This window comes from Sturnira hondurensis, unplaced genomic scaffold (assembly GCF_014824575.4).
Source record: "Sturnira hondurensis isolate 20B ecotype Veracruz unplaced genomic scaffold, ASM1482457v3 Scaffold0005036, whole genome shotgun sequence".
Lineage (NCBI taxonomy): Eukaryota > Metazoa > Chordata > Mammalia > Chiroptera > Phyllostomidae > Sturnira > Sturnira hondurensis.
This window is the reverse complement of record NW_028077667.1, coordinates 126,456-148,338: the sequence shown is the minus strand read 5'-3', so window position 1 is coordinate 148,338 and position 21,883 is coordinate 126,456. Positions and strand designations below refer to the sequence as shown.

The following is a 21,883-nucleotide window of genomic DNA, read 5'->3' as shown; positions in this document are numbered from 1 at the left end:
TGCCAATGATGTGGGCCTGGAGGAAGAATCAGCATAGAGCACATGGGACTCATCCCAAGTGGTCTTTATACCCATGACACCATGCCCTGCTACCCCGCTGCATTTCTGTTATCTCACACGTGCCCGCGGATGGTGGTAGGGGGATGTCTGCCTTTCCAGGGCCTCTGTAACCAGGTCCAGCTTTATAGTGGAAACATGAGAGCCCAGAGGATGAGATGGTCACTGGATTAGTGTGCTTGGAGTGTTGGGACAAAGTGCTGCACAGACTGTGTTGTTTGAACCACAGAAACTTATTTGCTCACAGGTCTGGAGACTGTAGGTCCGAGATCAAGTTGTCTGATGGGTTGTTTTCTCCCAGGGCCTCTCTCCCTGGCCTGCAGATAACCACCTTCTTGCTGTGTCCTCACATGGTCTTCCCTCTGTGTTCCATGTCTGTATCCTGATCTCTTCTTACAAGGACACCGGCCCTATTTCATTAGGTTCCACCCTAAGGACTCATTGAAGGTAATTACATCCTTCAAAGGCCCCGTCTCTAAATACCATCATGTGGGGTTGCTGTACTTTTCCACCGACCTTGACCCAGGATGTGGTTACACTGGGAGACGGCCGAACAGGTCTCCTGTAGTCCGGGCACACTCCTCCTTAGCTCCACTGTTGAGCAGAGTTCGATTTCTCATTGGTAAGTGGGGTTAGCACTGTAACCCCCTTCTTCGCTTATTGATTCAGAGGTATGTGGAGCCCCAAATGGCCAAGTGGCAGCCTTGACAATAGAATCATTGTTGTGGCCCCTCGTGGAAGCCTTTCTCCCTCTGTGAGTAAGTCCTTCAGGCAGCAGAACACAGAGTTTGTGAGAAATGGGTGTGGTGACACTTCTCTTTCCACCCTTGCTGCCCGGACCCATGCAGCCTGGCTATCAGAACACAGCTCCCCAGACTGGACACTGATTAGAGCTTGTGCAGCCTTCTGGAGAACCTGGAGGCAGCCCCACGAGGTAGTGCTCCCTGTCTGGTGCTGTAGCTGAGTCTTCAAAAGGCCATTCTGCTGCGCCATGAAGCCAGTTGGTGGGGGGCATGGCAAGACTAGCGGATTCCAGAGCACGGCTCCATTGTTGCGCATCCTCTGCTTCGAGGTGAGCTCCTTGATTAGAAACAGTGCTGTGTGGGGTAGCAGGATGGTGAATAAGGCACCCTGCAAGTCCATGGGTAGTAATTTTGGCAGTAGCATCGTGTGCAGGGAAGGCAAGTCCATATCCAGAGCAAGTATGTATTCCAGGAAGAGTAAAACACTGCCCTTTCCATTTGGAAGGGCCCCAGTGCAGTCAAGCTGCCGCCGGGTGGCTAGCCAGCGATCACCCCAGGGAATGATGCCACACTGGGGACGCAGTGTTGGTCTCAGCCGTGGAGCGTGAAGCCTGGTCTGCCCTGGTGAGTGAAGTCCATGTTGCTGAGCCCGTGCACGACCTCCATCCCTGTCACGGTGACCACTTTGTTCACGAGCCCACTGGGTAATGGCAGTAAGTTCACGGGGCAGCATAGTGACAGTAGTTGATAATAGCATATTGCATATTTGCAAGTAGATCTTGAAAGTTCTCATCCTAAGAAAAGCAGTTTTGTAAGAGAATTATTCTGCCCTTGCAGATAACTTCCCAGGCTCTGGTCACAGACACTGGGCTGGATGGGATCCCACTCCCGCTTCCACTGGAGCTAGAGAAGAAAGCTACATAAAGTGGCCGCCAGGTGGCGCGCCCCGCAGCGCGCGGACCGCGCAGGGAAATGCCAGGGTCCCCAGGCCTGCCAGAGCCCACAGCTGCGCCCTGGGAGCCTGGCCTTCTCGCAGTCCTGCCCTAGAATTAGAGGGTGTGAAAGAAGACAAAGAGGCCTTGCGAAGTCCCCTGCCTGCTTCATCTTACTGGCCATACTGCCAGGCTGCAGCTCCAGGGAGGGTACTTCGAAATATTTGGGGAAGTTTCGACCACTGGGCATCACACCCACATTTGGGATGGACACTACACAGATTTGTTCGTCCCGCCTGCTCTGGTTTCCCTCTCCGGAGCAGGACTAGGAAAAATTGGCGGGAGTTTTGTCCTCTGGAGACGCCCTTCCAAACTGTCCCGCGGGAAGGAGCAGGTCTGGACTCTGAAATGGAACTTGGAAAAACTCCTTGGAGGCGCCTCCGACAGCCAGAGCACCTGCGGGACGGCGTCCAGGAGTTGGAATCCTCTCCCTTTAATCCTTGACACCCCTGCGTGCTGACCGACCCCCAACCCCAGCAACCTCATAACCTAGCCCAGGAGAGCAGCGATGGAAACCCCTTGACGTTTAAGCTCGGGGAATAGATGATGCGCTGACGCCCAGGCACCGCCAGGATGATCCGCTAAGGTCGCTGGAAGTAGGCAGCTGACACCAGGGCTACATGCCATTTATTGCATATTTTGCTGGAGCTCCGGAGGGAAGACACTACATAAAAGCGGCCACCATATGACACCCGATAACTGAAACGAAAGTTCCCAGGACGCTTCCCAACGCCAAGGCTGGCGAGGGCGCCCTGGAGGCCACACACTGCATCTCCTCTGAGTCCACCTAGGATCCGGTCTACCTCCCCAGGGTGGGTGGCATGTGGCATTCGCCATGAAGCTCCCAGCCGGTAGGGCGCGACCCTGGCAGCAGAATGGCAATTTGAAAATGTTGTGAGGTTGCTGCCAGGAATGGGAGAATTGCCCCCACGTGACTCCCAGGCTGGCGCTGGCCATTTCTGGACTCTGGAGAGAACTTATAATTCCCCTAGACGCCCAGGTTGGGGTCCTCAGAGCTGCTCCCCTGCTCCAGAGTGGACTTCCTCAGTCCTTCAGCGACTCCGAGGGGCAGGGCTGTAAAACTGAGAACTTGAAAGTGCTTAGAAACACTTGACCAAATTTAAAAACAAAATTGATCTTTGACTATACTACAAACAAAGTCAAATGGCAACACATGGGGAATATCTGAGCAAACACACGCCCAATATGATTATTGATTTCAGCATTATTTATTATAATAATAGGAAACTGGGAAAAATAGTCATTAAGAGGGACCAGGTTGATTCCAGTACATCAGTACAGTGTGTTAGTATAAATTTGTGTTTTGGTTTATTTTTATTTTTACTGGTAAAATGAAATAGATCAATAGGTACTTACTTAGATGAAAAGGTATTGATGATGGGCTGTTAAATGAAAAAAGCAAGTTGTAGAACTTCTCTTAAAAATGGAAATATGCACTTTTCTTTTAAAAAATACTTATAAGGAAAGGCAAATGAGTTAGAATAACATTACAAAACCAGAACAAAACCTCCCCTATTTTAACAGTTATTATGTAGACAAGGTAAAGACAAGGCAATCGATGGAACAGAGTAGACACCCAAACAAAGAAGCCCAGCTGATTTTTAGCGGACATGCAAAACAACTCATAGGAGAAAAGACGGCCTTTCCATTAAGTGGGAGTAGGGCCATCAGATATCCACAGGCAAAAAAATAAAAAGCCCTTGATGTAAACACCTACACCTCACAGCTCATGAAAACATTAATGTTAATGTTAAAACATTAACATTAACATAAACATTAACATTAACGTGTAGACATAATCCATTTGTCTACATGTAAAACACTGGGGGAAATTCTGTGAGAAAAACTGGGGCTGTAGGGCCAGGCAAAAGGATTTTAGACTTGACCCCCGCCCCCAATGGGATCTATCCAAAAAGAAATAAATAAATTATAATTTACTAAAATTTAAAGCCTAGGCTCAGTGACAAATGAAATGACATAGTGCACACTGGATGGAAATGTTTGCAAACCACATATCCAGTCAGGGGACAGTGTCCCAACATGCAAAATGCAGCAGTGAAAACAAGCAACCCTATTACAGACAGGCAACAGACACGAACAGGCGTTTCACTGAGGAGGATATACAGACGGCAGAGAGGCAGATGGAAAAGTTAGAAGCATAGAGAGATAGTCTGACCCACTTATCAGAACCCCTTAAAATAAGTGTGAGGACAGTCCTACGTGCTGGTGAGGATGTGGAGAAACCAGTCACTCACACATTGGTGGCCGTGATGTAAAGTGGCATCACTGATCTGGAAAACAGCCTGGCATTAGAAAGAAGAAAGAAAGTGGACAACAAGAACAAAAGCATGCCTAGGCTACACATCCCAGAAGCACAACCCCCAGGGCGCTTATCCCAGAGAAATGAAACCTGTGCCCTAAAGGGTTGACTCAGCAGGTCTGGGATGCTCAGCGCTTGCACATTACAAAGAGAAGTCTGACTGAGTTGGCTACAGGAGGAAACCTCCAAGCCCTTGGAAGTCCTGCCTGGTAAATGTCTTAGATTAGCCAGGCCTTGGGTAGTTCAGGCCAGCAACATGATATGTAGTGGGGTGGGTGGGGGCCTGCGGGCCATGTGGTGGTGTCAGTTTGACCTCCAGGAAGTCAGCTCAGTGGAGTCTTGAGAGTCCCCCCCCCCCCAGGGAGTTCAGCATCACACTCAGGAGGACCCCCTGAGAGCCGGACACCATTTATGTTCACTCGAATAGCCTCCAGCCCAAAAAAGTTCCTAGCAGCTCTGTTTTTCACAGCTCAAAACTGGGGAAAAAACAAAAGCAAAGTGATTTAAAGGGTGAGGGGGGTGTTGTTTGTCTTGGAAAAGGAGAGAAGTGTTTGGAGGTACCTGCCAGAGGGAGGGCAATGAACAGTCCTGGGCAGTGGACCATCTGTGGCATGGGGAGACGAGGGGCGAGAAAATGCTTCCGGAGCAGGGAGCGGGGTCCCTCGGCGAACAGTGGCACTGTCCTTTTGGGTGTCTGTGTGGGGCTCGGCCAAGGTGAGCAAGAAGGAGACCGAGACTTTAGAGCTGGACCCTTTGTGCTGTGTCAGGTCTGCGAGGCATCCAGGTCAGACAAGAAAACCAGTGAGGTGGGTGGAGGTCTAATTCCGGATGGAGAAGAAATCTGGGGCATTTAAGCATTGCGTTCATCGTGAACGCCATAGAGATTGATGAAGACTAACTGGAACTTTAAGAAAACTTAACCAGTGGGGAGAGTCTGTGGGAGGCTGTGGGACTTTAATGGAGGCTCTTGCACTCTGCTTAATTGTGAAAACACTACATCCAAGAACCAAACAGGAAGAACTGTTCCTAATAAAGCTCGATGGTTCTAAGTCTCCTTGCCTCAGCTCCCATTTTCTCCCATGTAAGCACCCCTTCATCTTGGCACCCAGGCAACAATGTACATGTGGCTTGCCATGTCTGCATGGCCCGGGTTTCAGCCCTTTCTTTTTCCCATGTACGTCTTTTTGGTCATGAAACCTCGTCCTTCCAGTAGCCTTGGAACCCTTGAAATGCCCTTCTCGTCAGTATGATGTTGCTGATTCCACGTGTGCGTCAGCAAGGCGGTAAGTGTGAGGAAGCCCTTACTTCCACTTGCTGCCTTGTTTCTGTTACCGAGACACACTTGAAAATTATCTGATTTTAGGGAAGAGTTGGAGAAATATAAGCAAAGCAAAATGTATAAACTCAGTACTTTATACAACTCTCCCCATATCCAAAAAAGTATGAATACTCTTGAGAGAGGGTTTCCTCGAGGACAACCCACGTTCTAGCCTCTGCTCAGAGTAGGGCCCCCTTCTTCTGACCACACAAGTCTTCACCCTGCTCCTCTCCACATGGGTTGGTCTGGCCCCAGGTCCACCTTCCTGCCTATGCAAAGGACAGTTTATGGTGACACATCCCTCAAAATCGGAGCTATTCCATACAGAAGGGCAGCACCTTCAGCAGAGCAGTTTGGAGTAATCTTTGGCACTCACAATCTGGGTCCCTTCCAAGTCTCCCTTGCCAGTGGGGAGTGCAATATGATTCCCCTTTCTCCCCAATTCTGCTAACTGTAACACATGCGCTTAGAGACAGTGAAGTCTAAATCTACTGCAAAGAATAGAAGGATTTCCCCATATGTTCCATAGTGTACCTTCAGGGCAGAACAGAGGTAGCAGGTGATATACTCATGAACGTCCATAGAGCTTTGCTTTTGTTCTTCTTTTGCTTTCAGCCTTAGTATGCAGAGCCCCTAAGGTGACCCAATTATAAGACTGCTTACCCGTGATTACTATCCCAAGGCCAAAGAGTTCTATAATTGGAAACAAGATATTTTAGCTTCAATTTATCTTTACATTTCAGAACAGGACCCTGGCCAGGTGGCTCAGTTGGTTGAAGCATCATCCCGTGCACCAAAAGGTTGCAGGGCACATACCTAGGTTATGGGTTTGATACCCAATGGGGGCAAGTACAGGAGGCAACTGGTCAATGTTTCCCTCTCACATCAGTGTTTCTCTCTCTATCGCTCTCTGTTTCTGTCTGTCTGTCTGTCTTTCTGTCTCTCTCCCCATCCTCTACCTCTAAATTTAAAAAAAAAAATTCCAGACCACATAAGGGGCTCTTGGGTGAAGCCTTCTCTTTTGTGTATATTTAGGTGGATGAAGGAGATGATTTATGATCCTTCCAATCTCTCTGGAGACTGGGAGACGATCTTACCTATGGCCCAAGGCTGCTCCAATAACTGAAGAAAACCACATTCACTCTCATGGACCTTCACATCACCACTTTCCCCAGATCCCAGCCAGAAATGTCAGTTGGACGAGCCCATTTAGCCTACCAAGAAAAGGATGGAAGGCATGGGGCCTCGTCTTACTCATGTCTTGGGCCCATATTGGAGTCAAGTAAATAATAGCCAGTCAATCAATGCTAAGTTGCATACAGTGAACCCATTTATATAGTACAAAATATATACTATTATACATACATCCTCAAGAAGAGTATAAAGAAGAGATTTGCAATTTTTAAGTGGAGAGAAGACCCTACTAGAGAGAAAAATGAAAATTCCCCCATCTGTAGATAAAATGTTATGATGAATCTTCGCAGTAATTAACTGATACAAACAGAACCCCCAGAAAAGCACTCTTTTCAGGGTTTTACCCAGGGCAAGTTTAACGTCCTGATTCCTCAAACTGTAGATCAAAGGGATGAGCATGGGAACCACATTGGTGTAGAAGACGGAAGCATACTTGCTCTGGTACACAGGGCCAGGGAGAGAGGTTGTTCGATAGGTAAATGCCCCTGACCAAAAAAACAGAGCCACAGCAAGGACGTGGGAGCTGCATGTGCTAAAGGCTTTGGCCCTTCCCTCAGCGGAAGGGATGCGGAGGATACTGCGGAGAGTCAAAGCGTAAGAGTCGAAGATGCTGCTGCTAGAGGTTGTGATGAACGCTCCAACAACAAGGAAAAACACCAGCCGGTTGGCTGGGTGCTGCTGCAGGAGAGCTGCAGGAGGGGGAGCACTTCGCACAGGTCATGGGCGATGACATTGGAGTCGCAGAAGCTCAGTCTCAGCATGCTTCCAGTGTGGGCCATGGCTCCCAGGGACCCTGCCATGTAGGAACTGAACATCAGCAGAGCACAGACCTGGGGGGACATGGTGACTGTGTACAGCAGAGGCTTGCAGATAGCAACATAGAGGTCACATGCCATTGCTACCAGCCCGTAGCACTCAGAATTGACAAAAAAAAAAAAAAAAAACAGTAGAAAAATAGTTGAGTCATGCATCCCACAAAAGAGATGACATTTTCAGGCACAAAATCATTCAGCATTTTGGGGGTAAAGACGCAAGAGTAACACAGATCTATAAAAGACAAGTTGAAAAGGAAAAAGTACATTGGAGTGTGGAGACTAGAATTCAGGCCAATGCGGGTGATCAAGGCCAAGTTGCCCACCACGGTAAACACATAGATCCCTAAGAACAGGAGGAACAGGAGGACACAGAGCTTTGACTGTTCTGAGAATCCCACAAAAGTAAATTCAGTCACTGAGGAGCTGTTTCTCAGAGTCATTCTTTTCTGAAGGGTTCCCTGCAGAAACGAGGGAAACGTAGGTCGACTGATGATCAGCAGAAGCATGAATTGTAAGTGACATGAGATGGAGCTGGCTGTTCACCCTTGCACCTTGCCTCCTACAACTGCGAAAGCAGCTCACAATGGTTCTCCCCTGTTTGTTGAGGTGCTCAGTTGTTGTTTTTTTAATTTTTATTTAATTCTTATTCAAGTACAGTTTTCTGTTTTATATTCCCTGTCCTGCCCACCCCAATGCTCCCCACCTCCCTGCCATTTCTGCCACCCACCTTAATTACTATCCATGTGTCCTTTATACTTATTCATGTGAGTCCCTCCCACTTTCCCCTGTGATTCTCTCCCCTCTCCCCTCTGGACCCTTTCAGCCTGTTCTGTATTTCAGTGTCATTGGTCGTATTTTGCTTCCTTGTTTGTTTTGTTGTTTAGATTCCTGTTAAAGGTGAGATCATATGGTATTTGTCTTTCACCATGTGGCTTATTTTGCTCAGCATAATGCTCTCCAGTTCTATCCATGATGTTGCAAAAGGTAGGAGCTCCTTCTTCCTTTCTGCAGCATAGAATTCCACTGTGGAAACGTAACATAGCTTTGGGATCCAGTCATTTACCGATGGGCATCTAGGTTGCTTCCAACTCTTGGCTATTGTAAATTGTGCTGCTATGAACATCGGGGTGCATAGGTTCTTTTGGATTGGTGTTTCAGGGTTCTTCGGATATACTCCTAAGAGTGGGATTGCTGGGTCAAAAGGCACGTTCATTGTTAGTTTTCTTAGAAAATTCCATACTGTTTTCCATAGTAGTTGTACCAGTATGCAATCCCACCAAGAGTGAACTAGGGTCCCATTTTCCCCACAACCTCTCCAGCACTTGTTTTTTGTTTCTTTGTTTATGATAGCCATTCTGACGGGGGTAAAGAGGTATCTCACTGTGGTTTTAATTTGCATCTCTCTTATAGGTAGTGGTATTGAGCATCTTTTCATGCTCTGTATCCTCTGTATGTCCTCCTTGGAGAAATGTCTGTTCAAGTCCTTTGCCTATTTTTTAATTGGGTTGCTCATCTTTTTTGAGTGGAGTCGAGTGAATTCTTTGTATATTTTGGAGACTAACCTTTGTCTGAGGTATCATTGGCAAATATGTTTTCCCAAACAGTTGCTTCTTTGTATCTTAATACTGTTTTCCTTAGGCATGCAGAAGCTTTTAATTTTGATGAGATCCCATTTGTTTATTCTTTCCTTTATGTCCCTTGCTCTAGGGGATGTATCAGTAAAAATCTTGCTGCGTGGAATATCTGAGATTCTCCTGCCAATGTTCTCTTCTGGGGCTTTAATGGTTTCACAGCTTATATTTAAGTCTTTTATTCACCTTGAATTAATTTTGATGTATGGTGTAAGTTGGTGCTCGAGTTTCATTTTTTGCATGTAGCTGTCCAGTTCTCCCTACACCATGTGTTGAAAAGGCTATCGTTACTCCATTTTATGCCTTCTTTGTCGAATATTAATTGGGTGTAGACAGTTAGGTTTATTTCTGGGTTCTCTGTTCTATTCCATTTGTCTATGTGCCTGTTTTTATGCCAGTACTAGGCTGTTTTGATTATAGTGGCCTTGTAATACAGTTTGATATCAGGTTTTGTGATCCCTCCTACTTTGTTCTTCTTTCTCAAAATTGCAGCTGCTATTCGGGGTCTTTTGTGGTTCCATATAAATTTTTGAAGTGTTTGTTCTATGTCTGTGAAATATGCCATTGGCACTTTAATAGGTATTGTATTGAATCTGTAAATTGCTTTGGGTAGTATGGACATTTTGATGATGTTAATTCTTCCAATCCATGAGCATGGTGTATCTTTCCATTTGTTCATATCTTCCTTGATTTCTTTCTTCAGTGTTGTGTAGTTTTCTGCATACAGGTCTTCAACCTCCTTGGTTAGGTTTATTCCCAGATATTTTATTTTTTATTTTTGCTATATCAAATGAGATTTTGTTCCTGATTTCTACTTCTGCTCTTTCATTGTTGGTATACAAAAATGCCTTCCATTTCTGGATATTGACTTTGTATCCCACTGTTTTGCCAAATTCATTTATTAGTTCGAGCAGGTTTTGGGTAAAGGCTATAGGATTTTCCATGTAGACTATCATGTCATCTGCAAACAATGCCAGTTTTTTTCCTCCTTTCTTATTTGGATGCCTTTTATTTCTTTTTCTTGTCTGATTGCTGTGGCTAGAACTTCTAATACTATATTGAATAGAAGTGGGGAAAGTGGGCAACCTTGTCTTGTTCCTGATCTTAGTGGAAAAGCTTTTAGTTTTTCCCCATTGAGTATGATGTTTGTTGTAAGTCTTTCATATATGGTCTTTATTATATTGAGGAATGCTCCCTCTATTCCCATTTATCTGAGTACCCTTATCATAATTGGGTGTTGTACTTTATCAAAAGCTTTTTCTGCATCTATTGATATGATCATGTGGTTTTTGTCCTTGCTTTTGTTCATGTGGTTTATTACATTTACCAATTTACAAACATTGAACCACCCTTGCATCCCTGGGATGAATCCCACTTGATCGTGGTGTATGATCTTTTTCATGTATTGTTGGATGCAATTTCCAATATTTTATTGAGGACATTAGCATGTATGTTCATCACCTATGTTGGCCTGAAGTTTTCTTCCTTTGTTGTGTCTCTGTCGGCTTTGGAATTAGGATGATGCTGGCTTCATAAAAAGAGTTGGGGAGGTATCCTTCCTCTTGGATTTTTTGAATAGTCTGTGAAGAATAGGTGTTACCTCTTCATTAAAAGATTTGTAGAATTCTCCTGTGAACCCGTTTGGTCCAGGGCTTTTGTGTGATGGGAGTTTTTTGATCACCTCTTCAATTTCATCTGCTGTTATTGGCCTGTTCAGGTTTTCTGCTTCTTTTTCATTGAGTTTTGGAAGATTATATTTTTCTAGAAATTTGTGCATTTCACCTATGTTTTCAAATTTCTTGGCATACAGTTCTGCATAGTAATTTCTTACACTCCCTTCTATTTCTTTGGTATCAGCTGCAATCTCTCCTCTTTCATTTCTGATTGTGTTTGTTTGGGTCGTCTCTCTTCTTTTCTTGATGAGTCTACTTTAACCTTTGTCTATTTTGTTTATCTTTTCAAAAAACCAACTCCTAAATTCATTGATCCTTAGAATTGTGCTTTTCATCTCTATGTCATTTTGTTCTGCTCTGATTTTGGTTATTTCCTTCCTTCTACTTGCTCTGGACTGTCTGTGTTGTTGTTCCTCAAGTTCTTAGAGGCATCGGGTTAGGTTGTTTGTTTGAAATGTTAATATCTCCTTTAGGTAAGCCTGTATTGCTATGAACTTCCCTCACAGGACTGCCTTCACTGTGTCCCATAAGTTTTGGGTTGTGGTGAGTTCATTTTCATTAGTTTCCAGAAGCTTTTTGATTTCCTCCCTAATTTCAATCTTGACCCATTCATTGTTTAGTAGCATACCATACAGTCTCCATGTTTTGGGGTGTTTTTTGTTTTTTCCTGTGGGGTTGGTTTCCAATTTCAGTCCCTTGTGATCTGCTTGGTATGATTTGAATTTTACTGAAGTTGTCGAGACTGGTTTTGTGTCCTATCATGTGGTCTATCTTTGAAAATGTTCCATGTGCATTTGAAAAGATTGTGTATTTAGCTTCTTTGGGATGGAGGGCTCTATATATATCAATTAGGTCCATTTCATCTAGAGTGTCACTTAATGCTGCAATATCTTTGTTGATATTTTGTTTCAAAGATCTGTCCATTTTTGAGAGTACGTTGTTAAAATCCCCTACTATAATTGTGTTGCTGTCAATATCTTTCTTGAGGTCCTCTAGGATTTTCTTTATATATTTGGGTGCTCCTCTGTTCAGTGCATATATATTTACGATGCTAATGTCTTCTTGGTGGATTCTTCCATTGAGTATTATGAAGTGACCTTATAGGTCTCTCTTTATGGCCCTCTTTTTGAAGACTATTTTCTCTGATATGAGGATTGCTACCCTGGCTTTTTTCTCTTGTCCATTTTCCTGGAGCATTTCTTTCCATCCTTTCACTTTTAGTCTGTGATGGTCTTTTGACCTGAGGTGGGTCTCTTGTAGGCAGTATATTTGTGGATCATGCTTTCTTAACCATTCAGGTATTCTATGTCTTTTAATTGGTGCATTTAATCCATTTATATTTATGGTTATTCTTGATAGGTAGTTATTCATTGCCATTTGTGTACCTGTGTTCCTCTCCATCTCTTTTCCTTCCTTTCCTTAAAGCAGCCCTTTTAGTAATTCTTGTAGAGCTGGTTTGGTAGAGGCCAATTCTTTTAGACTTCTTTTGCCTTGGATGCTCTTTATTTGGCCTTCTCTCTTGATTGAGAGCCTTGCTGGGTAAAGTAGTCTTGGTTGTAGGCCTCTGTTTCTCATTACTTGGAATATTTCTTGCCATTGTCTTCTTGCTTGGAATGTTTCCATCAAGAAGTCAGTAGCCAACCTTATTGGGGCCCCCTTGTATGTTACTTCCTTTTTCTCCCTTGCTGCCTTTAGGATTCTTTGTCTTGGAATTTTGCCATTTTAATGGTGATGTGTCTTGCAGTAGGCCTCTTTGGGTTCCACCTGATTGGTACTCTCTGCAATTCCTGGATTCATGTGAGTTTATCTCTCCTCAACTTAGGAAAATTTTCCTTTATTACTCTTTCAAGGAGGTTTTCCATCCCTTGTTCTTCTTCTTCTCCTCCTGGTATTCCTATTATTCGGATATTATTACGTTTCATATTGTCTTGCATTTCTCTTAAACTCTCCTCATTTTTTCTGATTCTCCTTTCCATTAGTTGGTCCGTCTGGGAGATTCTTTCTACCCTGTCTTCAAGCTCTCTTATGAGGTCTTCCGCCTCATCAATCCTAGTCTTCATACTATCTACTGTGTTCTTCAGTTCAGAAATTGTATTCTTCATTTCCTCTTGGCCTTTGCTGATGGTTTGCATTTCCTTTTTCATGTTGGTATAGTTTGCAGAGAGTTCCTTGTAGCTCCCCTGTAGTTTCTGGTAGCTCTTAAGCTCTTTGAATTTCCTGATAACCAGTGCTTTGAATTCAATATCTGATAGTTGCCTATCAGATATTTCATCTAACATTCTTTCTGAGACTTCCTCCTTTTCTTTCATTTGGGGATTGTTTCTTTGTCTTCCCATTGTCTTGTGATATTCTTCTTGTTGGCCTCAGCTTCTTAACTTGATCTGTTTTGGTGCCCAAGTTTTATGGTGTGAACCTCTGTGGTAGGATACCTGTGAAATTCAGTGGTGCAGTCTCCTGTAGGTATCTTGGTGTTCTCTAATTCCACCTACTACTCTTGTTGGTTTCCAGCTGGTCAAACCTTTTCTTCTGGTCTCACTAGCTGCAGCAGCCTGAGGGGCTGTTAGTGTGGCTTTTCTTGTGCCTCGATGAACTCAACTTGTCTCACCAGTGCCCTCCCAAGATCCAGACTGGCGCCGCTCTCCCAGGCCCCACTGAGAGCGGATTATTCCCCAGGCTTTCCAGCCCAGGTCCGGCGTGAGGGCGCCTGCTCCCAGCCAGGCTTTCCTGGTCTCACAGGCTTGGGCGGGGACCTTTCCCTGTGCTGTGGCTGATCACACAGGGCAACTCACAATTCTCCCAAGTCGACAGTCACAGCCTGACTCCTGGCACTTTTCAGACTGCTCCCGGCTGGCTAGTGAGGGAGCTGATGGCTGGCTCGCTTCCAGGTGCCTTGCCAGCAGCCTGAGACAACCCGAGACTGTGGTAGAGCTGGCTCAGACCCCATGCCACAGGGAACACACAGGAGATTCTCACTTCCCCAAGCCAACATCCACAGCTTGACTCCAGGTGCTTTCCAGTCTGTGCTGGCTGAGTAAGGATGGAGCTGGTGACTGGCTCTCGTCCAGAGGCCCTGCCAGCAGCCCGAGACTCCCCAAGACTGTTTGAGAGCGAGCGCAGGTCCTGAGCCACAGGGAATGCATGGGGGACTGTCAGTTCTCCTAGGCCAGCAACCAAAGCCTGAATCCACAGGTTATCAGAGCTCTCTGGTTTGCTTCCGAATGCCCACTCTTCTCTCTGCCACTACTGGCAAACCAATCTCTCCTGGTGTTTTCCACTCTGCCTCCTGCCAGATAGGGAGGGTGCCCATGACTAGTTCTCTCCCAGGGTTGTTGTTGCCCACCCTCGGTTCTCAGAGATGGGGTGGCCAGCCAGGACCCTGGCACAGCCTGGCCAAAGGCCTGCTGCCGCCTCTCTGCTGCTCCCTTGTACCTTGTTTATCTGCAGTCGTCTCCTCTCCTCAACCTCCAGTCATTCAGTGTCTGCTACACTCTCTGGAGTCCTGCCTTCTTATATGCTGGGTCCTTGTTGGGCATCTGCTGTGCTCCTCCGCAGATCAGCCCCATCTTTCTACGGGGTGTGGAGGGAAGTGAAATCCTTTGTCCTAGTCTGCTGCCATCTTCCTCTCAATGCTCAGTTGTTATTCAGGGACCACAGACCAAAAGCACAAGCCATGTATCTGGACTACGTGCAGATGGGAGATCTCTGGCCTCCAGCTGCACCTGGAACCAAAGCCCCCTACACTAGCCCTGCCTCATAGAACAGAAGGACCAGGATAAAACTGGAGCTTGGGCTGTGGTCCAGGAAGATCTGGTGTCGGTGTCTCTTTACCACATGTGGCCAAGTTCCAAGGTCCTCCAATGAACACTCACCCCACCAGCACTTCTGCACACCTGTTCCCCTTAGCCCCTTAAAAACCCTTTGCCTAGTCTATCAAGCAAGATGGATTTGAGGCACCACTAGGTCTCCTATCTGCTTGCCTGGTACCTTTTCGATCAATAAACCCTTACCTAGGTCAAACCCTGATGTTTTTTACTTTTGGCCTTTGGAAACATTGGACACACAGACTGGTTCAGTAGCACTCCTTGGTACCCCCCCACCCGAGCACTGTTATGTGCCTGTGACTGAGTCTCAGTGTCCTTGGGTTGACCCTGAATCTAGGCTAGAGTCTGTGAGCATGTGCAGCAAGAATTCTGACCCTTCCTCAGAGATGAAGAGATGAATACCTGTGTTGGCTGCTCAAGGACTCTCAGAAAGACACCCCAAGAGCTGGGAGTACAACCTGAAGACTCATGATGTACTGAGAGCTCTCATGTACCCCACTATCTCCACCTAACAGCTGCCTCCTTCTCCCCACCAGTTATGGGGTGCTCTCCCCCACCCACCCCTGGAGAGAAAGCCAGCAGTGTCCTCTGCTGTCTCTGCTCATCCTACCTTCTTCCTCTAAGCCTCTTCATTCCATCTTTTCAAAGTCAGTGTTGAGAGCAGAGAGGGGATCAATATACTCCAGACCACTTGGTTGTAGGTTTACAAGAAACTCACCAGAGAAGATGGGATTCAGACATTCACCTCCCTTCTCCTTGGCTCCCTCAGAACTGGGCCTCCTGCATCTCTTCTTCCATCAGCCCCAAAGGAATGAATGGTGTTAGTGTGTGAAGCAGAGAGTCTTGTGTCAATACTTTTGACTCCCCTGGTGCTGAGGACTAGAGCTTCTGCAGACCCCGGTCTCCAGGCACTCTAGGAATAGACCAAGAGTTCTGTCTGTGGGTATTCTTAGATGGTCTGCATCAACTTCAGCAGAAAAAACAGCAATGCTCATTTTCCCCAGAACCCCAGCTAGCATATCATGGGGAACTTGATACTCTTCGGTGATCTTGGGACGTCATGAGGCACCATTTCCCCTAGGAATTTTTCAGACTGTCTCTGTAGGGAAGGTATCACACTCTTTGCTTAGAGCGAGGATGATGGTCCTTACCCAGCATCTTGGGACTCTGGTGTGCCATTCAAAGTTTCCTTTTACTCCAGGCATTTCAGGACTTCCCATGTGAGGTTGGGGGCCTCATTGTCCCTCTCTTTCATTAACTTGGACACTTAACCTTGACTCTAAGGAGGAGCAGCCCCTAACTTATTACACTTGACCTTAGCCATAGGCCGAGAAGTGATGGCCCCCAAATTATTTTGCCCACTATTCCCAAATTTTCAAAGGGAGATTTGAAAATAATACAAGAAAAGGTAGATCAGAGTTGTAGGTGTTCCAGAAAGAGCACCTCAGACAACAGGCTTCTAGTACCTTGACCTTCTCAGAGCAGTACAGACACCCCCCCCCCATCTGCTCGCTCTCAGCTCTGCCAAGGGCCACAAACAGGCCCTTGCTGTATATGGGAAGGTCAAAATACTACATCAATATGTAAGAAAGCACACACACTCACCTGTATCAATTTACTTTATAGATACGTGCTGGCTTCAGGGGTAACCGGAGTTGTACCTGAAGTTTTCAGTTCTGTGATTCTCTAGTGACAAAGCTGCTCTCCCTAGGATCTGCTATGTAAATACTCTATGAAACATTCAAAGACATGTGAGCAACTGAGTTTATAAGTTTCCACTGAGGCTGATTTTCATCCCCTATCACTATAAGTATTAGTAGCACACCCTATCACTCTCAAGTGTCTGGGTTTGGATAACAAGTTATGTAATCACCTTCCTGAAATCAGTGTAAGTAGCTATTCAGACTCTCTGGCCTCTGCTATTTCATAGACCCATTGATGTCCTCCCCAGTTTTGACCATGGAAATCTCTCTCTGTCTTTCCCCACCTTGCCCTCAGAATTCTCCTTAAGTGAACCTGCCCTTCCTGGCCAACCAATATTACCTCATCAGTATATTAGGCTTTAAAACTGGGTAGCAACAGCAAGCTGTTTCTGCTTTATACTTAGCCCAAAACCCCGAAGCAAAGAATTATAAATGCTAACTACCTGCCTAAAAGAGGTGAAAGAGGAACAAAGGAAGAGGAATTGCATTGGTACAAGGGATAAATATGGGTACGATTTTACATTGTAGCCATTGGTACAGTAGTACAGCATAATTGTATATCACTATATATTGCATAATAAATTATTAGTAGTAGTATTTAACACACTTGAGCAAATATGTATGTATTTTAAGCCACCAATTTTTACTTCTTGGTATATACCCAATAAAAATAAGTACATGGGCTTACCTAAAGTAGTACCAAGAAGGTTCATAGCACCATTGTAGGTGTTAGCTCCAAACTAAAAACAATCCATATTTCAATCAACTAGAGACTGGATAATAATTGTAAGATATTAAGAAAATAGAATTCCATCTAGCTATGATAATTAATAGCATAGATAAATGTCACAAACCTATTATAGAACAAAAGAAGCCAACCACAAAAGTCATCCTTAATGATTTCATTTATATAAAGTTCAAAAAACAGGAAATTTTTGGTGTGAGAAGCCAGAAAGTAGTTATTTGTGGTTGGGCTATTTCCAGCAATCTTACAGATTTTGTATTCAGAAAATCTCTACTGAAAGAACAAAACTGAGAATTCTGGATAAGATATAAAAGTCACTTATTTGTTAGTGTTTGAGCTGGCAGAAACAAAGTGAATTCTCTTGAGAGCAAAAGGGAAACGATTTAAAAGTAAGAGTCTAGAGGGAAACATAAGCACTGAACTTGGGCTTGCCCTTGGGGAGCTAGTGGAGTCCCTGTGGCTCAAAGTCAGGGTTTAATTGGGCTGCCTATGCAGGACATAAGAGAGAAAGTCTGGGATTCAAAAGCTTGGGGGTTTGGAACCATTACTGACTCAGCATACTGAATCCCAAAGGAAAACATCTTCCACGGCTAAATTAGAGGAAGAAAAAAGCCCACAGAAGAAGGCGAAGAAGGTGTCTGATTCAGCATTGCCTGTAGAAGGGCAGGAAAAGAAAAAAATCCCCTATGAATTTCTAACCAACTCTGTGTTTCAGATAAAACAATTCATATTGTACATGTAACAAACAAACAAAAAAGAAAAGAAAAACAAACTCCTCTCTGGAGACTAAAATTTAAAACCAGATATCAAATACTTTTTTCCAGGTAACCATTCAAGGATCATGAGCTCTTTTTGTCTTTTTTAAAAATCCTCACCCAAGGATATGTTTTCAAATTGATTTTAGGTAGAGAGAAAGGAGGGTGGGGAGAGAGAGAAAGAAAGAGAGAGAAAGAGAGAGAGGAGCATTGATTGGTCACTTCCTATATGCATCTCGACAGGGAAAACTGCAACCTACATATGTGCCCTGATTGAGAATCAAACTGGCAACCTTTGGGAGCACAGGACAATGCTCAAGTGACTGAGCTGCCCAGCCAGGGCTAATCGTGAACTCCTAATGGAAACCACTAGTCAAGTACAAAATAAAATGCTAGGAAAGAATCACCATGAAAGATGAACCACAAGCTACAGAACCAGACCTGCAAAATTACTAGGCTTATCTGGGACAGGATACAAAATAAATGTACTTCATGTGTTCAAAGAAAAAAAAGAAAAACTCAAAAGTACAAAAAAAAACAATAAAATTAAAAAGGCAGATTAAAAAATCAAATATAACTTTTAGAAGTAAAAACATATTAGTTGAAATTAAAAACTCTCTGAATATGTTAAACAGCCCATGAGACACAGGTAAAGAGAAACTAAGTAAACTGGAGAATTGATGTAAAGAAATTATCCAGAAGTCAGTATCAGCTGAGGGGGGTGGAGAGATACTGTAAATTAGAAATATGAGAAATAGAGAAGATCAAACAGATATGGAGAGAGGCTTTACCATATTCTAGGCTCTGTGCTTCACTTTAGGAATAAAGCAACAGTCACAACTAATATAACTCCTAACCTTTCAAATGTATAACCTAGGTGGAGAAACTTAGACTAAGCAGATGCTTACAGATAACTCATTAGGAATACAATAAGTGTGCTAGAAGAAGTTTTGGGGTGCTATTAAACCATTTAACGGGGTGTCCTACTGAGTCTGGAAAGTCAGGGAAGGCCTCCCTGAGGAAGTGAAATTCAGGTTCAAAACTAAAAAGTAAGCAGGGGTAATACTTATTCAAAGTAAAATATAAGTAGAGATGAAAAGAGATGCTTGTTTGTGACTGTCCAGCGTTGAACCTCCATCTGTGCCAGGGATGGACTGAACCTCCCTGGGAACGTGGTCTTGTATGAGCCTTGCTGGGAACCAGGACTTGGCCTCCTGTGAAATCTCTCCAGAGAAGGTAAAACCTGAGCTCAGCTAGTCATGTTCCCATACAGGACTCTGACTGTGGGACAAGTGACACAAAGAAACAGAAACAATTTCCATTTCATTTTGTAAAGACAAAGGACCTACCAGTCAATGCCACATGTTGGGTGGCTGTGGGTGGGGCCAGCAGGAGTGGGCAGCACAGCCTGACTAGGTTGGGTCCCTGGTGCAACTTGGCTGCAATTCCACCATCTGGCTTCCTCTAAATCCTTTCTGGCTGGGAGAGCTGGTTCCTCTGCTTGTTCTAAGAGTCTGTGAACTGAAAGTCCCATTTCTTGCCAATGAACACTTTTTTTTGTCCAAAATTAGCCAGAATCAACTCCTGCTGTTTGCGGTCAACAGCCCTGGATGGTATAATTGAGACTGGAGATGCAGGGGGCTGTGGGCAGGGAGTGGAGATGGGGAATCATTCCAGCCTGTGGGGCAACTTTCTCATACCCCTGTGATGAAGGCAGTCCTGTTGTATTCGAATGGCGAGAAACCAAATGTCCAGGCACTTAGAGCTCATGATGTTATTTATTGGCCAAAAGCTTTACCTGCGCAGGGACGAACTTCCCCAACTGTGACCAGAGTCACGTAGCTCCTCAGAGCTGCAATATGGAAGTCGTGCCTGGCTTACAGACTACAGGGGTTTTATAGAGCACAGCAAACAAGCAGTATCCAGAAGCAGATGTGGCTGTTAGCAATTGATGCAATTGAACACAGCTTTTTCTTTTGATCGGAGGGGTTACTCGTTGGCAGGCAGATTCTGGCGGTCTGCCTTGCTCCACATATTTACCTTATTTGGCTATTTACTTGGCTAACCACTCATCCCATCTTCCTGGAACATTCTGGGGGCGGGGAGTACAGCCTTAAGCAATAACATCCTGCTTTACACCTTGTTGCATTTTCCATTTTGTCGTAACCTTACACTCCCCCTTTCTCAAGGTTATTAGTCAAACCATTGACTGTTCTTCTTGGGGTAGTATTGTACAGGACCATAAGTTTGACCCTGTCTATCCTATCTTTGATGACTGGCCCTAGGGTCAGGGTCAGCAGGAGGAGTAAGAGGGGACCTACTAAGGCTGACACTAAGGTGGTAAGCCAAGGTGAAGTTCTAAACAGTGAAGCAAACCAATTGGGACTGTCTGGTTCACTTTCTCTTTCTCTAAGTCTTTTGGTGAGTGTTTTTATGCTTTCCCTTATGACGCCAGAGTGGTTTGCATAAAAACAGCATTCTTCCCCTAGGGCGGCGCATAAACCCCCTTGTTTGAGGAATAATAAATCTAGGCCTAGGTTATAGCCCTCCAGGAGATAACAGGTTCCGTTCCCATGAAACTCGGCAAGGGTGAGTGACCCGTCTGTCTCGCAATTTCCCATGGTTGACATGGGGACGGAATCCAAAATTAGTCCTGAGGTACTGGCTCCTATTCCTACGTAAAATGGGGGTCTTGGGCTTAAGCATAACCAACATGACTCAGTAATCTCGGGTTGAATATCATTGAAGAAAGGGAAAATCTTATCTAGCAAGTCTAAAGCTGATTCCCCTCGGTTGTGGGTCCCCTCTGGAGGATGGTGGGGAGTCAAAACTGAGATCCCTTCGGAATGTGGGGTAGTAGATAGGGAGCTATTTTCAAGGGAATTTCCTCCAGGCTGGATAACGGTGGAGGACCATGGGGAGGTATGGCTGCCGGACCTACAGTGGGTTTATCGAGTGCAGCCTGCCATCATCACAGAGTCTGTCACCAAAAAAACTGGGAGAAATCAGTCCTCAGGGAGACAGGTGTTCTCCAAGTATAGTTGGTGGCAATCACAGTGCCATCAGCTGTTCTAATTATTACCCATTCTTGGATCTCTTGCCCGGAGCACTGCATGACCCCTAGGAGGACTTTGCGGAGAACTTCAGCTGAAGTGGTCGTCCGGGGGTTTGCTGAACGCACCATGCTCCGTCGTCATCCTTGGGTGGTAGGGCTGGTTTGATGTGGGCAAGGTGAATCCAGTAGTGTTTTTCAGCAGCTCGGACGGCTGAGGGGGTGCTGAGCAGTACCTGAAAGGGTCCTATCCAGCGAGGTTCCAAGTTCCCTCGCCGGTGATTTAGGATCCACACCCACTGTCCAGGCTCTGGCGACTCTACCCCTTGTCCTTCTGAGTGAGACGTCTGTTGCAGCGCCCTCACCTCACGGTGGATGTTTTGAAGAGCCTGTAAGGGCTTGAGGAAATTGGAATTAGCCAGCTCTATTTCCTCTGTGGTGAGTTTGGGGACTAGGGGTATGGGTTGTCCAAACATAATTTCATATGGCGCCCATGTTTTAATGTATGGGGTGCACCTTACTCTGAAGAGGGTGAAAGGGAGTAGCTCAACCCAGTTTTCGCCGGTCTCCTCTTTTAATTTAATTAAAGTTTCTTTTAGGGTTCTATTCATCCTCTCTACTTGTCCTGAACTTTGGGGTCTATATATGCAATGGAGTTTCCAATTAATCCCTAGCCTGGTGGCAAGTTCTTGTGAAACCTTGGACACAAAAGCAGGTCCGTTAATTGATCCTATGGCTAGGGGTATTCCATACCGCGGGATAATTTCTCTTAGCAATACTTGGTAAACTGTAGACGCAGTCTCGTCTCTGGTGGGAAAGGCCTCTACCCACCCAGAGCAGGTGTCCACTAATACTAAGAGTTATCTATATCTGGATGTGCTTTTGGTCATCTCGGTAAAATCTACTTCCCATAGTTCTCCAGGGAATTTCCCTCTATATCTAATGAGTGGAGGCAATTTCTTGTTTTGGGCATTAACTTTAACACAGATTTGACACCTCGCGGTTATTGAGTGAACAATGTCTCTTAGGCTTGGTCCTGTATA

The 21,883-nt window shown here is 45.1% G+C and overlaps 1 pseudogene; it reads right to left on the bottom strand.

Annotated features, from left to right (window-relative positions):
- Positions 1–2,373: 2,373 nt before the first annotated feature.
- On the bottom strand, positions 2,374–7,900 carry LOC118987124 (olfactory receptor 8B4-like; annotated as a pseudogene).
- Between the last annotated feature and the right edge of the window lie 13,983 nt (positions 7,901–21,883).